Source organism: Populus nigra, chromosome 1, assembly GCF_951802175.1.
Source record: "Populus nigra chromosome 1, ddPopNigr1.1, whole genome shotgun sequence".
In the NCBI taxonomy this organism is placed as follows: Eukaryota; Viridiplantae; Streptophyta; class Magnoliopsida; order Malpighiales; family Salicaceae; genus Populus; species Populus nigra.
The window spans coordinates 9684877-9696353 of NC_084852.1; positions in this window are offsets into that span (position 1 = coordinate 9684877).

The window sequence follows — 11477 nt, forward strand, 5'->3', positions numbered from 1 at the left end:
GGGGAAGAAGGAAAATGAGTTTTTTTGTTTTTGAATTTTTGCAGGGGCCCTCTCTCTCGCCTGGAGCCCACCGACCGAACACAATGACCGACCACCCGCCGCCCACCTGCCAGAAAACCGGGGGGCAGCAAACCTTGGCAGTCGCGCCCAATGGCCGACCAGCCGGCTGCCCCCCATGAGAGCTGAAAAAAGTCACGCCCTTGGCTCTATAAATAGAACCCAAGAACGCTGAGGAGTAGAGAGAACGGAGGGGGGAGGAGAAAAACGAAAAAAAACAGAGGAGAAAAGGAGGAAGAACCGAAAGAAGAGAGAAACCGAGAGGAGAGAAAAACATAAAAAAAAAACAAAGGAAAGAAAAGACAGACCGAGAGAAGAGAGGGAAGGGAAGAAAAAAAAGAAGAAGACCGAACCATAGGAAAAGGAAGGGGAAAGCTGGAAACGGGTAGAAAACTGGAAAAGGAACAGTAACACCGCCGGACGTTCGGAACAGCCGCAACGCCGCCTGGAGCCACCGCAGCACCGCCAGCGAAGCCGACAGACCAACGACGCACAGCCTCCTCCGCGCCAAGTAATTCTTCTTCCCCTCCGTTGCTGCATTTTGTGTTGTTTCCTGCATGCAGAACGAATAACGTTCTGCATGCAGGAGGGTGGGGGGAAAATAATTCCCCCCGCCAGCATTGTTGCTGGGCCAGGCTGGTCCTGGCCCAGCCCAGTCTTCTGGGCTGGGTCTGGCCCAGAAGAGATTAATAGTTTTTTTTGGGCCGAGATCGGCCCAATACATTTTGGGCCGAAATTGGCCCAACACCTTTGGGGCTGAGTCCGGCCCAGCCTAGTTGGTTGGGCTGGACCAGCCCAGCCCATTTAATATTGTATATTATATATTATTTTGTTTTTGTATTATTTATATATAGATATATATGTATAGAAAAATTTAAGAAAATTTTGCAAAATTTATTTCAAAAATATATGATTTTTTGTAATTTTATTATTGTATTTTGATTAATATCGGTTTGTATTTTTATACTGTAAAAATACAAATCCGGTATTAAAATACTCGGTTTTCATCAAAACAACAAAGATTTTCAAAATAAAAAATGTCTTTTGCTTTCAAAAATTTTATAAATATCTTAAAAATATTGTTGATTTTTCTGCATATTTTTATCAAAGTGGATTAATATTTGGTTGTATTTTTATACCGTAAGAATACCAACCAAGTATTAAAGTACCCGATTTGCGTCAAAACATCAAAAAAATACATAATTAAAAAATGTTTTGTTTTAAAATAGGGCCTAGTCTCTCCAATATATATATATATATATATATATATATATTATAACATCATATTTTTCATACAACAAAGAAAATTTCAAAACAATATATGTATTAGCATGCATTTTGGCTTTAATAACCAGTTTATTCAAGCCATGAGAACTAGGCCAATATTTCAAAAATTCTAAAAAATCTTTTTGTTTTATTTTAGTATATGGGATTACGAATTTAAACATAAAATGTTTTCCTGATATTAAAAATATGGTTTTTTTACATAGACATTAGAACGGTTAGGTTTTACCCGATAAGATAAGGACCTCCTTATTGAGGAGGACTTTTCTTGAACCATAGATGGACCAACATACATAGACGTTAGAACGGTTAGGTTTTACCCGATAAGATAAGAACCTCGTTATTGAGGATGACTTTTCTTGAACCATAGACGGACCAACAACTAGGAAACATAACGGGACCTTGATTTTTATCAGACAAATAAACAAAATAGCTTACCTTAGGTAGGGCGTATTTGGGGTGCTAATACATTCCCTTTACGCAACCAGTCCCCGTGCCCGATCTCTTAGACCAGTTAGGGTTCCTAGTGACCAAAATACTAGGTGGCGACTCCCACACCATTTTTCATTGCTAAGAGACAAAGAATTCCCTGTCTCCCTATATTTACCATATATATATATATATATATATATATATATCCCCCCATTACACATCTGAGGGTGGACGATCGCCGCGACGTCGCGCACCCGCGACAGAATGGCGACTCCACTAGGGACTTTGTGGACTAAGCTTTGTTTTTTTGTTTGATTTTTTTTTGTTTTCGTGTGTTTATTGTTAATATGCCTTTCCTTTTTATTATTTGCTTATATGCTTTAAATATTTTTACACATTGTTCATGCATTTGTATAGAACTGTCTCATACATCTTATAAACTGTCACATGCATCACATATTTTGATTATGGAGAGCACACACAAACCTTAAGTTAAGTGGGGGACTAGCAGCTTACCTTACGACTTTTAGTCAAGGTTTAAGTTTGTGTAAACCCCAACTCTTTACTGAGTGCTTAGACTGGCAATAGTTGGTACATGTGCCATCTCATTGCCTACAAGCCCCCATATTTCCTCCACGAGGGCAATCACTGGGACAGCAAGAGACCCTTTTTAGAGATTGAATAGCTAACCTACCCTCGTCAAGCATAAAAGATTTAGAACCGGCTATATGATGTATGCTCCACAAAATACATTTTGCATAAAACAATCTAAAAGCATTTGGTTTTCAGGTCTTTTGAAACGATAAGATGGCCATCATTACCAAATTTTCTACTGTGGAATATGGGCAGAATTCTGAATTGTCACAACTATCAGAGGGAGACTGCTCTAGATATGATGCAAGGAAGCTTCCAGTAGTCAAAGACCTGAATTGCGTAGCATATGAGATGAAGAAAATATTGGGCCATAGTCAGAACATTGATGAGGCAGCGTTTTTCGGGAAGTATGGGCGATTGTTAGAAATTGCAAAGATAGAAGTATTGAACCCAGCAATCAAAGCCTTGATTAATTTTTGGGATCCCGATTACAGATGCTTTTCCTTTGGAAATGTGGATTTGTGTCCCACTATAGAGGAGTATGGAATGTTGATGGAGTTTCCCAAACACCTACACCGGGTTTATTTTCCTTTGAGAAATGACAAGGTGATTCCTGAGTTGTCGAAATTATTGAAGATTCCACATCTAAGCAGATTTTTAGAGAAGAATGGCAGCGGTTTAAGGTGAAAATTTCTGGAAGTTGAATTAGAAAGGAAAAAAGAGCAATACGTCTCAATGCTGGAAAGAGACAGGTTAATCGCTCTGGGGATCTATGGTCTCGTGTTATTTCCAAGCTTAAAAGGGGTTATAAGTCTAGAAGCTGCTGCTGCATTCGTGGAATATGAAAATACTCATGTCAACCCCACAACTGCCATATTAGCTGAGACCTTGCTGACCCTCAACCATTTTAGAAAGACGGGAAAAGGCGCAGTAAGATGTTGCACTCAGTTATTATACATCTGGATGGTAAGCCATGTTGAAACCAAGAAGCCGATCTTTAATAATTTTTGGTGGTTTAACCAAAAACCCTTGAAGATAGTGGAGGAAGAAGAATGGGGAATCCTGGGTGATCAGGGTTGGATGAAAAAACTGCAAGAGTTACCTAGTAGCAGCTTTAGTTGGAAGGCCCCTTGGGTTAAATCAGTTGATGTCATAGTAAGTTGTGCCTTTAATTGGGATCACAGGTTATGTCAGTTATGCTCCGGCTCTGGTGATAAGACAATTAGGTGGCATACAACACATCCGAAGAACTGTGGGACTTGCTGAATTTTTCGGGTTTTTCAAGGATCAATCCGCGAGAGAAGTTCTTGAAACCATCAAACAAGATTGGTGCCATTTGACTGTAATTCAAAAGGAGTCAGAAAGTTTGAGAGACCCAAGCTCAAGTGAAGGATATGAAAAGTGGAGGAATTTGACCCCGATTGTCGCTCCGAAAAAGCCATGTCCGGAAGATGGGCCTTCACGAATTGAAGAAGGGTCATTGAAAAGAAAAAAGGTCAGTAATGAGGAAGACCTTATGGAGCAATTAGAAAGGCTCCAAATAGAATTGGGAAAAAGTAAGGGAGATAAAGCAGCATTAGAAAGGATGATGATGGAAGGAGATAAAAGTAGAGTGTTTCTAAACGAACAGCTCGAATCCAGAGATGCGAAAATAGGGGTGTTGGAGCTGCAATTGAGCAAAGGAAAGGCCGTAATAGAAGAGTCTGAGAAAGAAAGAGGAAGACTGATTTTGGATTAGATGCAAAGCAGCTCTGAATTGGAAGCATTGAAAGCCGACTTCAACGGCTATTAAGAGAATGTCGAGGACAAATTCTTGCATGCTCAAACAGAGTTGTTGGACCGAATTGAGAAGTATGATGAGTTAAACAAGAAATACATGATGAGAGAAAGTCGCCTAGCTGAATTACAAGAGTTGGAAAGAAAGGGGAATGAAGAGGAGGTTTTGAAGGCAGATTTGGTAGCTAAGAAAATTGAAATTAGAACGCTGAAGGTGAAGTTTGACAAAGAACGAGAAAAGGTGAAACAGTTGACCAAAAAGTTGGAAGTTTCAGAAAAACATAAAGAACAGATCGACACCAACAACCATACCTTGAATCGTAACAACATGTTGCTTATAGAGAAGATGACCAAAATAGATGAGCAAATGGATGAAGCTGCCATTCACGCACGGATTATTAGAGCCAATGCTCAAAGGGTAGGAAGGGACATCTTTCGTTATCGACAAAGCTTGGCTGAGACGGATGCCTTTTTAGAGAAAATTGAGAATCGAGGCCTCGCTTTCCTACCAGTGGCTAGAGATATGAATGAAGATTGATGTATTTTTCTTTTTATTTTGTACCATCTTTTCAAGAGATGTATTAGTCAACATTAATGAAAAGGGACTTGACCCATCTTTTGTAAAAAATATATATAAGCTTACCAAAGCAGCAGCTTGAGCAGAAACTACTCCTGATAAGGAACGTGACAAAAAGAGTCCATGCCCATTACACAAGAGGAATGTTGGCCATCGATCATTTTTTTTTTGAAAAACTCATATTACATATGCATTCATACATTGTTTCTTTATCATACATTCATTTACATTTCTCCATGCATCCCAGACCGTGAAACATAGGTCCCACATCCAAAATCCACAACACCCGGTCTCGAGCAAGAATGGAGAACGAAGAGAGAGCTCACTTAGAGTCACATTATCAGACTGAGTTGGAGTCCGTAAAGAATGAAGTTTCTCGGCTAACCGATTTACTGGAGCAGCTTCTAAGAGCTAAGAATGGGGAGGGAACATCAGCACAACAACTTGAAGGAGCGCCAGCAGCTCACATCCCTCAAGCATCTCAAAACCAGGGGGCAAACTCGGCCAATGAACAACATTTTGTGCCTATCACCCCTATCCAGCCAACTCACGCGCCAATCACTGTGGACTTAACAATGGAGGGAGTCCCGGATAATAGGTCTCCCAGTTTGATGGACCAAGACAAGCTATTTGCTCTGGAAGAAAGATTAAGGGCAGTTGAGGGTAATGATTGGTTTGACCCTATGCGAGCAGCCGAAGTATGTTTGGTACCAAACATCGTGGTGCCAAAAGATTTTCGGATACCAGAATTCATTAAGTATACCGGTTTGGAATGCCCAAACACGCACCTTCGATCCTACTGCAACAAAATGGCGGAAGTAATCCGTGATGATAAATTGCTAATCTATTTCTTTCAAGATAGCCTAGCAGGATCCGCTTTAAGCTGGTACATGAGGTTAGACAGCATCAGGATCAAGAGCTGGAGAGACTTGGTGGAGGCTTTCCTCAAACAGTACAAATTTAACATGGAAATCGCTCCTGATCGAACAAGTCTAATGGCAATGGAGAAAAAGAGCCAGGAGTCAGTAAGGGCTTATGCGCAAAGATGGAGGGATGAGGCAATGCATGTCCAACCCCCTTTGATAGAAACGGAAATGGTGAGCTTGTTTGCCAATACCTTCAAAGCACCTTATTATGAGCACCTAATGGGTAGCTCCTCTCAATATTTCTATGATGCGGTACGCATAGCTAAGAGGATAGAACAAGGGATTAAAGCTGGGCAAATAGCGATGCCAGTGGAAAAGAAGGGTTTTATTGGAAGAAAGAGAGAAGGCGATATTAACAACTTGGAAGGCGGGTATAAGGGCAAGAAAGTAGATTCCCACAATCCACAAGTACCTACCTCTCAATTCTCACACATGAACTTTAACCAACCTTTTTCCCCTAATCGAACAAATAACCAGTCAAACAACCAAAATCACTATCAAAGACCTTATATAAGATACCCTTCAGAACAATTACCGCCACTACCCATGCCTTTGAAGGACATGTACGCCAAACTATTGAGCATTGGGCACATCGCTCCTATCCCTACACTACCATTACAACCACCATTCCTAATTTGGTACAAGCCCGAGTTGACTTGTGAGTACCATGCGGGTAATCCCGGGCATGGGATTGAAACCTGTTACACTTTCAAGAAAAGATTGTTGGAGCTTATTAAGATAGGATGGGTATCCTTTGAAGACAAGCCCAACATTAATTCAAACCCGTTGCCTAAACATGCCTCAAGTAGTAGTGGAATAGGCATGATAGAAGTTGGAAATCAATGCAAGGTGTTGAGGGTGTCTATGGAAAAGATGTACGACATGTTAGTACGATCAGGATTTCTAGAGGAAAATGTGGGAAGCCATCCGGCGAGAGGTGATTATTGTGAGTTCCATGGAAGAGAGGGACACCATATTGAAGATTGCATCGAGTTTTGTGAAAAGATTGCAAAAATGTTAAAAATAAGGCAATTGAGAATTGAACCCATGGAGAGCAGGGGTGAGGTGAGCATGATGGAAGGTCAAGATGAGATGACAGGAGTATGCAGGATCCAACAAACGGCTAATGGGCCCCCAAGGCTAATCTTGGTTAAACCATCCTACACAAAAGGGAATCACAATGCCATGCCTTATAATTATGGTTATACCTCCAACGTTCGAGCTCCTCTTCCTTTGTTCCAAACTGAGATAAGTGGTTTGACCAGGAGTGGTCGTTGCTTTACGCCTGAGGAGTTGAGAAAGGAAAAGGGTAAAGAAGTGGTAGATCTGGACAAAGCACTAGAAGTTAATAAGCCGGTAACGGAAGAAGAGTCGAATGAATTCTTGAAGTTGATCAAGCATAGTGAATATTGCATAGTAGATCAACTAAAGAAGACTCCAGCTAGGATCTCCCTGATGTCCTTGATACTCAGCTCTGAGCCGCATCAAAACGCCTTGCAGAAGGTACTGAATGAGGCATATGTACCCCAAGACATTGAACATAAAACCATGGAGCATCTAGTGGGGAGGATCCATGCAACTAATTACCTATACTTCACGGCTGATGAACTTGATACTGAAGGTACCGGATATAACAATCCCTTATACATTACGGTTAGGTGCAAGGACTGCCTCATAGGAAAAGTACTCATTGATAATGGCTCAGCCCTTAACGTGTTGCCAAAGCATATTCTGGAAGAAATGCAGATCGATGAATCCCATATAAAGCCGAGTACTACGATGGCCAGAGCGTATGATGGCTCACCTAGGCCAATAATTGGGACTTTAGAAGTGGAATTGTATGTAGGACCACAAATGTTCCTAGTAACACTTCAGGTTATGGATATCCACCCTTCCTATAGTATGTTGTTAGGAAGACCTTGGATTCATGCAGCGGGGGCAGTAGCTTCGTCATTGCACCAATGCCTGAAGTATATCATGAATGGAATGTTGGTAACTGTCAAGGCCGAGGAGACAGTATCCATGATAAAGAATGTGGCTGTGCCTTTTATCAAAGCAGATGATTGCAAGGATAACAATATCCATGCCTTTGAGATTGTGAACACTGACTGGGTGCCGGAGAACACAGTGCTAAGAAGGCCAAGGATCTCAGAAGCAGCAAAGATGGCAAGTCTATGCTTTTTGGACCGTGGGATCCCATTTCAGTATAACCTTATTATCGGGATACCAGGAGGGGTTAATCCGGCAAGGATGAAAAGTGCTGCTCAAAGATTTGGGTTAGGGTATCAACCTAACCAAGAGGATTATCGGTGGGCTGCTGGTCGAAAAAGGGCAAGAAGGATGGCCAGAATTAAAGGAAGAGAGCCTGAGGAAGAAAAGCTAGAAATCCCTCCTCTTAGCGTGTCATTCCCAAAAGCTGCATACATAATACAACATGATAAAGAAGCTGAAAGCCTTGATCAAGAGCTGTCAAACATGAGCATAAATACCTTAGGGGAAAACAAGGTGGAAGGAGATAACATGAAGACAGTAGCAAGAAAGGGAGATGAAGCACTCCCATAACTGACGGTCTACACCATAGAAGAAGTCTCTGCCAAGACCTTTGTGCGCAAGTTGGCTCCGAACGAGAAGTTTCAGAACTGGGTTACCCAAGAAGCTCTAGTGGTTTTCAAAATGTAAACCAACTTTGTTTGCCTTAGCATGCTTTTGTCATTGCTTATGTTTGTTTTTATTTCCTCTAGTTGACAATCAAGGCTCATGATGTCAGCTAGATTTTATGTTTGTCATGGAGCCCACCTTTTCTTCAAATAAATTGTGAGATCATGCACTTTTCACAAATTGCTTTTTTTTTTATGCATTTACACCAAACACTTCCTGCTTTCAGGAATCCTGAAAGCGGATCTCCTACAACATCACATACATTTAGCATCAAGAATAAATGGCCAAACTTGAACGAACATGTGATAGCTATGGAAGAAGAAGAGTGGGATGAAAGCAATATCAGTGAATTCACTAGGCTAGTAGAACAGCAGGAACAGACTTGGAAACCTGCCGTAGAGGAACTCGAAACCATCAATGTAGGCGGTGATCAGTTCAAGAGGGAGTTGAAAATAGGTACCCTAATTACTTCTGGACTAAGGACAAAAATGATCGCCCTATTACAGGAATATGCAGATGTCTTTGCTTGGTCTTATGAAGATATGCCCGGTTTGGATACAAATATTGTAGTACACAAGATACCGTTGGAAGAAGGCTGTAAACCAGTCAAACAGAAGCTGAGGAGGGCCCACCCGGATGTCTGGATGAAGGTCAAGACAGAACTCGAGAAGCAATGAGATGCTGGCTTTCTAGAAGTAGTTAGGTATCCACAATAGGTATCTAACATTGTTGTTGTGCCTAAGAAAGAGGGGAAGATTAGAGTGTGCGTGGATTTTCGGAATTTGAATAAAGCTAGTCCCAAGGATGATTTTCCGCTACCACACATAGATGTTTTAGTGGACAACGCTGCCCGGAGTTCCACATATTCCTTTATGGATGGTTTTTCAGGATACAACCAGATAAAAATGGCTCCGGAGGATAAGGCGAAAACAACTTTTGTCACACCTTGGGGGACATTCTGTTACAAGGTCATGCCATTTGGATTGAAGAATGCAGGAGCAACCTATCAAAGAGCAATGGTGACTTTGTTCCACGACATGATGCACAAGGAAATTGAGGTGTATGTAGACGATATGATTGCCAAGTCTAAAAGGGGAGAGGATCATGTTGAAGTTTTGAGGAAGTTGTTTGAGAGGTTGAGGAAGTATGAATTAAGGCTCAATCCTGCAAAATGTTCATTCGGAGTTAAATCGGGCAAGCTGTTAGGATTTGTGGTAAGTGATAGAGGTATAGAGGTGGATCCAGATAAAGTAAGGGCCATCCAAGCTATGTCATCCCCCAAGACGGAGAAAGAAGTAAGAGGATTCTTGGGAAGGTTAAACTACATTGCTCGGTTCATAGCTCAGCTAACAACGACGTGTGAACCTATATTCCGACTACTAAGAAAAAAGAATCCTGGAACCTAGAATGAGAAGTGTGAGGAGGCATTCAATAAAATCAAACATTATTTACAAAATCCACCTTTACTGGTTCCTCCAGTATCAGGAAAGCCTCTAGTATTATATCTCACAGTAACTGAATCAGCCATGGGATGTGTATTAGGACAGCATGATGAAACCGGAAGAAAGGAAAGAGCCATTTATTACTTAAGCAAGAAATTCACTGAATGTGAGTCTAGATACACGGAGATAGAAAGGCTTTATTGTGCGTTGGTGTGGGCAGCAAAGAGGTTGCGACATTATATGTTATACTATAGAAGACCTAGCTCGACCCGTGAATTCTGACTCTGTAAAAAGATATTATGCTTGATGTAAGCTCCTAAATCAATAAAGCAAAGTTTGGCCATTGACTTTTTTCTCTTTTGCATTGATCTCACAACAATCATTTTTGCATTAATCTCAACAGTGTATGTCTTGTTGTTATCGCACCTAAAAAGTTTAGCATCGGCTGAACGAATTTCTTCTCTATACAAAAGCCTAGACTAGAATCACACCCCTACACTGGGGGCAATAAGAGATGTTTTCATGAAAAGTTTTAGGTGTTTAAAATGCACGGAAGCCTATAGTTTTGAAAACCAAGCTAAAGCATTTGACAAAAGCATGACAAAGAGGCAATGACAAGTCATATATTTTGGGAAAAGGGCTACTTGAAGAAAGTCAAAGATTTTTTTCTCCAAGAATATGATAGGAGGCAACACGAGAGATAAATCCAGCATACGACTTCAAAAGCAAGCTCATGTTAAGAGGGAGTCTCATGAACTAGAAGAAGAGGATGGGGCCTATGTTTCAAAACCAGGTACGAATGCATGCATGACATCTAATCATAAATCATTGCATATATGTTTTTTGGATCATTACAGGAGGAGTTCTCAATATGTTCCAACAAGAAGACGAAGAAAGAATCATGGTGGATGATAGCAAAGAATCACGGTTTTGAACCATAGTGGATTCTGGAACAACAAGAAGAACAAAAAAAGAGAGAAAATGAAAAGTTTTGAACCCTGTCATCAGGAAGAACGACATCGATATCAGCTTTGGTAATAAGGAATCGCCAGATGGGATTCTAAGTTGTTTGAGATCGCCAGAAGGGATCTCGTATTTCATGCTTTGAATGAAAGGAATCGCCAGATGGGATTCCAAGTTGAATAAAAGAGATCGCCAGAAGGGATCTCATGTTTCGCTATTCGGAGGTCGCCAGATGGGACCTCGTATTACATGTTGAATAAAAAGGAATCGCCAGATGGGATTCCAAGTTAAAGGAGATCGCCAGAAGGGATCTCGTGTTTCGCTATTTGGAGGTCGCCAGATGGGACCTCGTTTTTTTCATGTTGGTTAATAAAAGGAATCGCCAGATGAGATTCCAAGTTAAAGGAGATCGCCAGAAGGGATCTCGTGTTTCGTTGTTTGGAGGTCGCCAGATGGGACCTCGTTTTTTCATGTTGGTTATAAAAAGAATCGCCAGATGGGATTCCAAGTTGATTAAAAGAGATCGCCAGAAGGGATCTCATGTTTCGCTATTCGGAGGTCGCCAGATGGGACCCCGTATTACATGTTGAATAAAAGGAATCGCCAGATGGGATTCCAAGTTGTTTAAAGGAGATCGCTAGAAGGGATCTCATGTTTCACTATTTGGAGGTCGCCAGATGGGACCTCGTATTACATGTTGAATAAAAAAAGGAATCGCCAGATGGGATTCCAAGTTGAATAAAGGAGATCGCCAGAAGGGATCTCGTG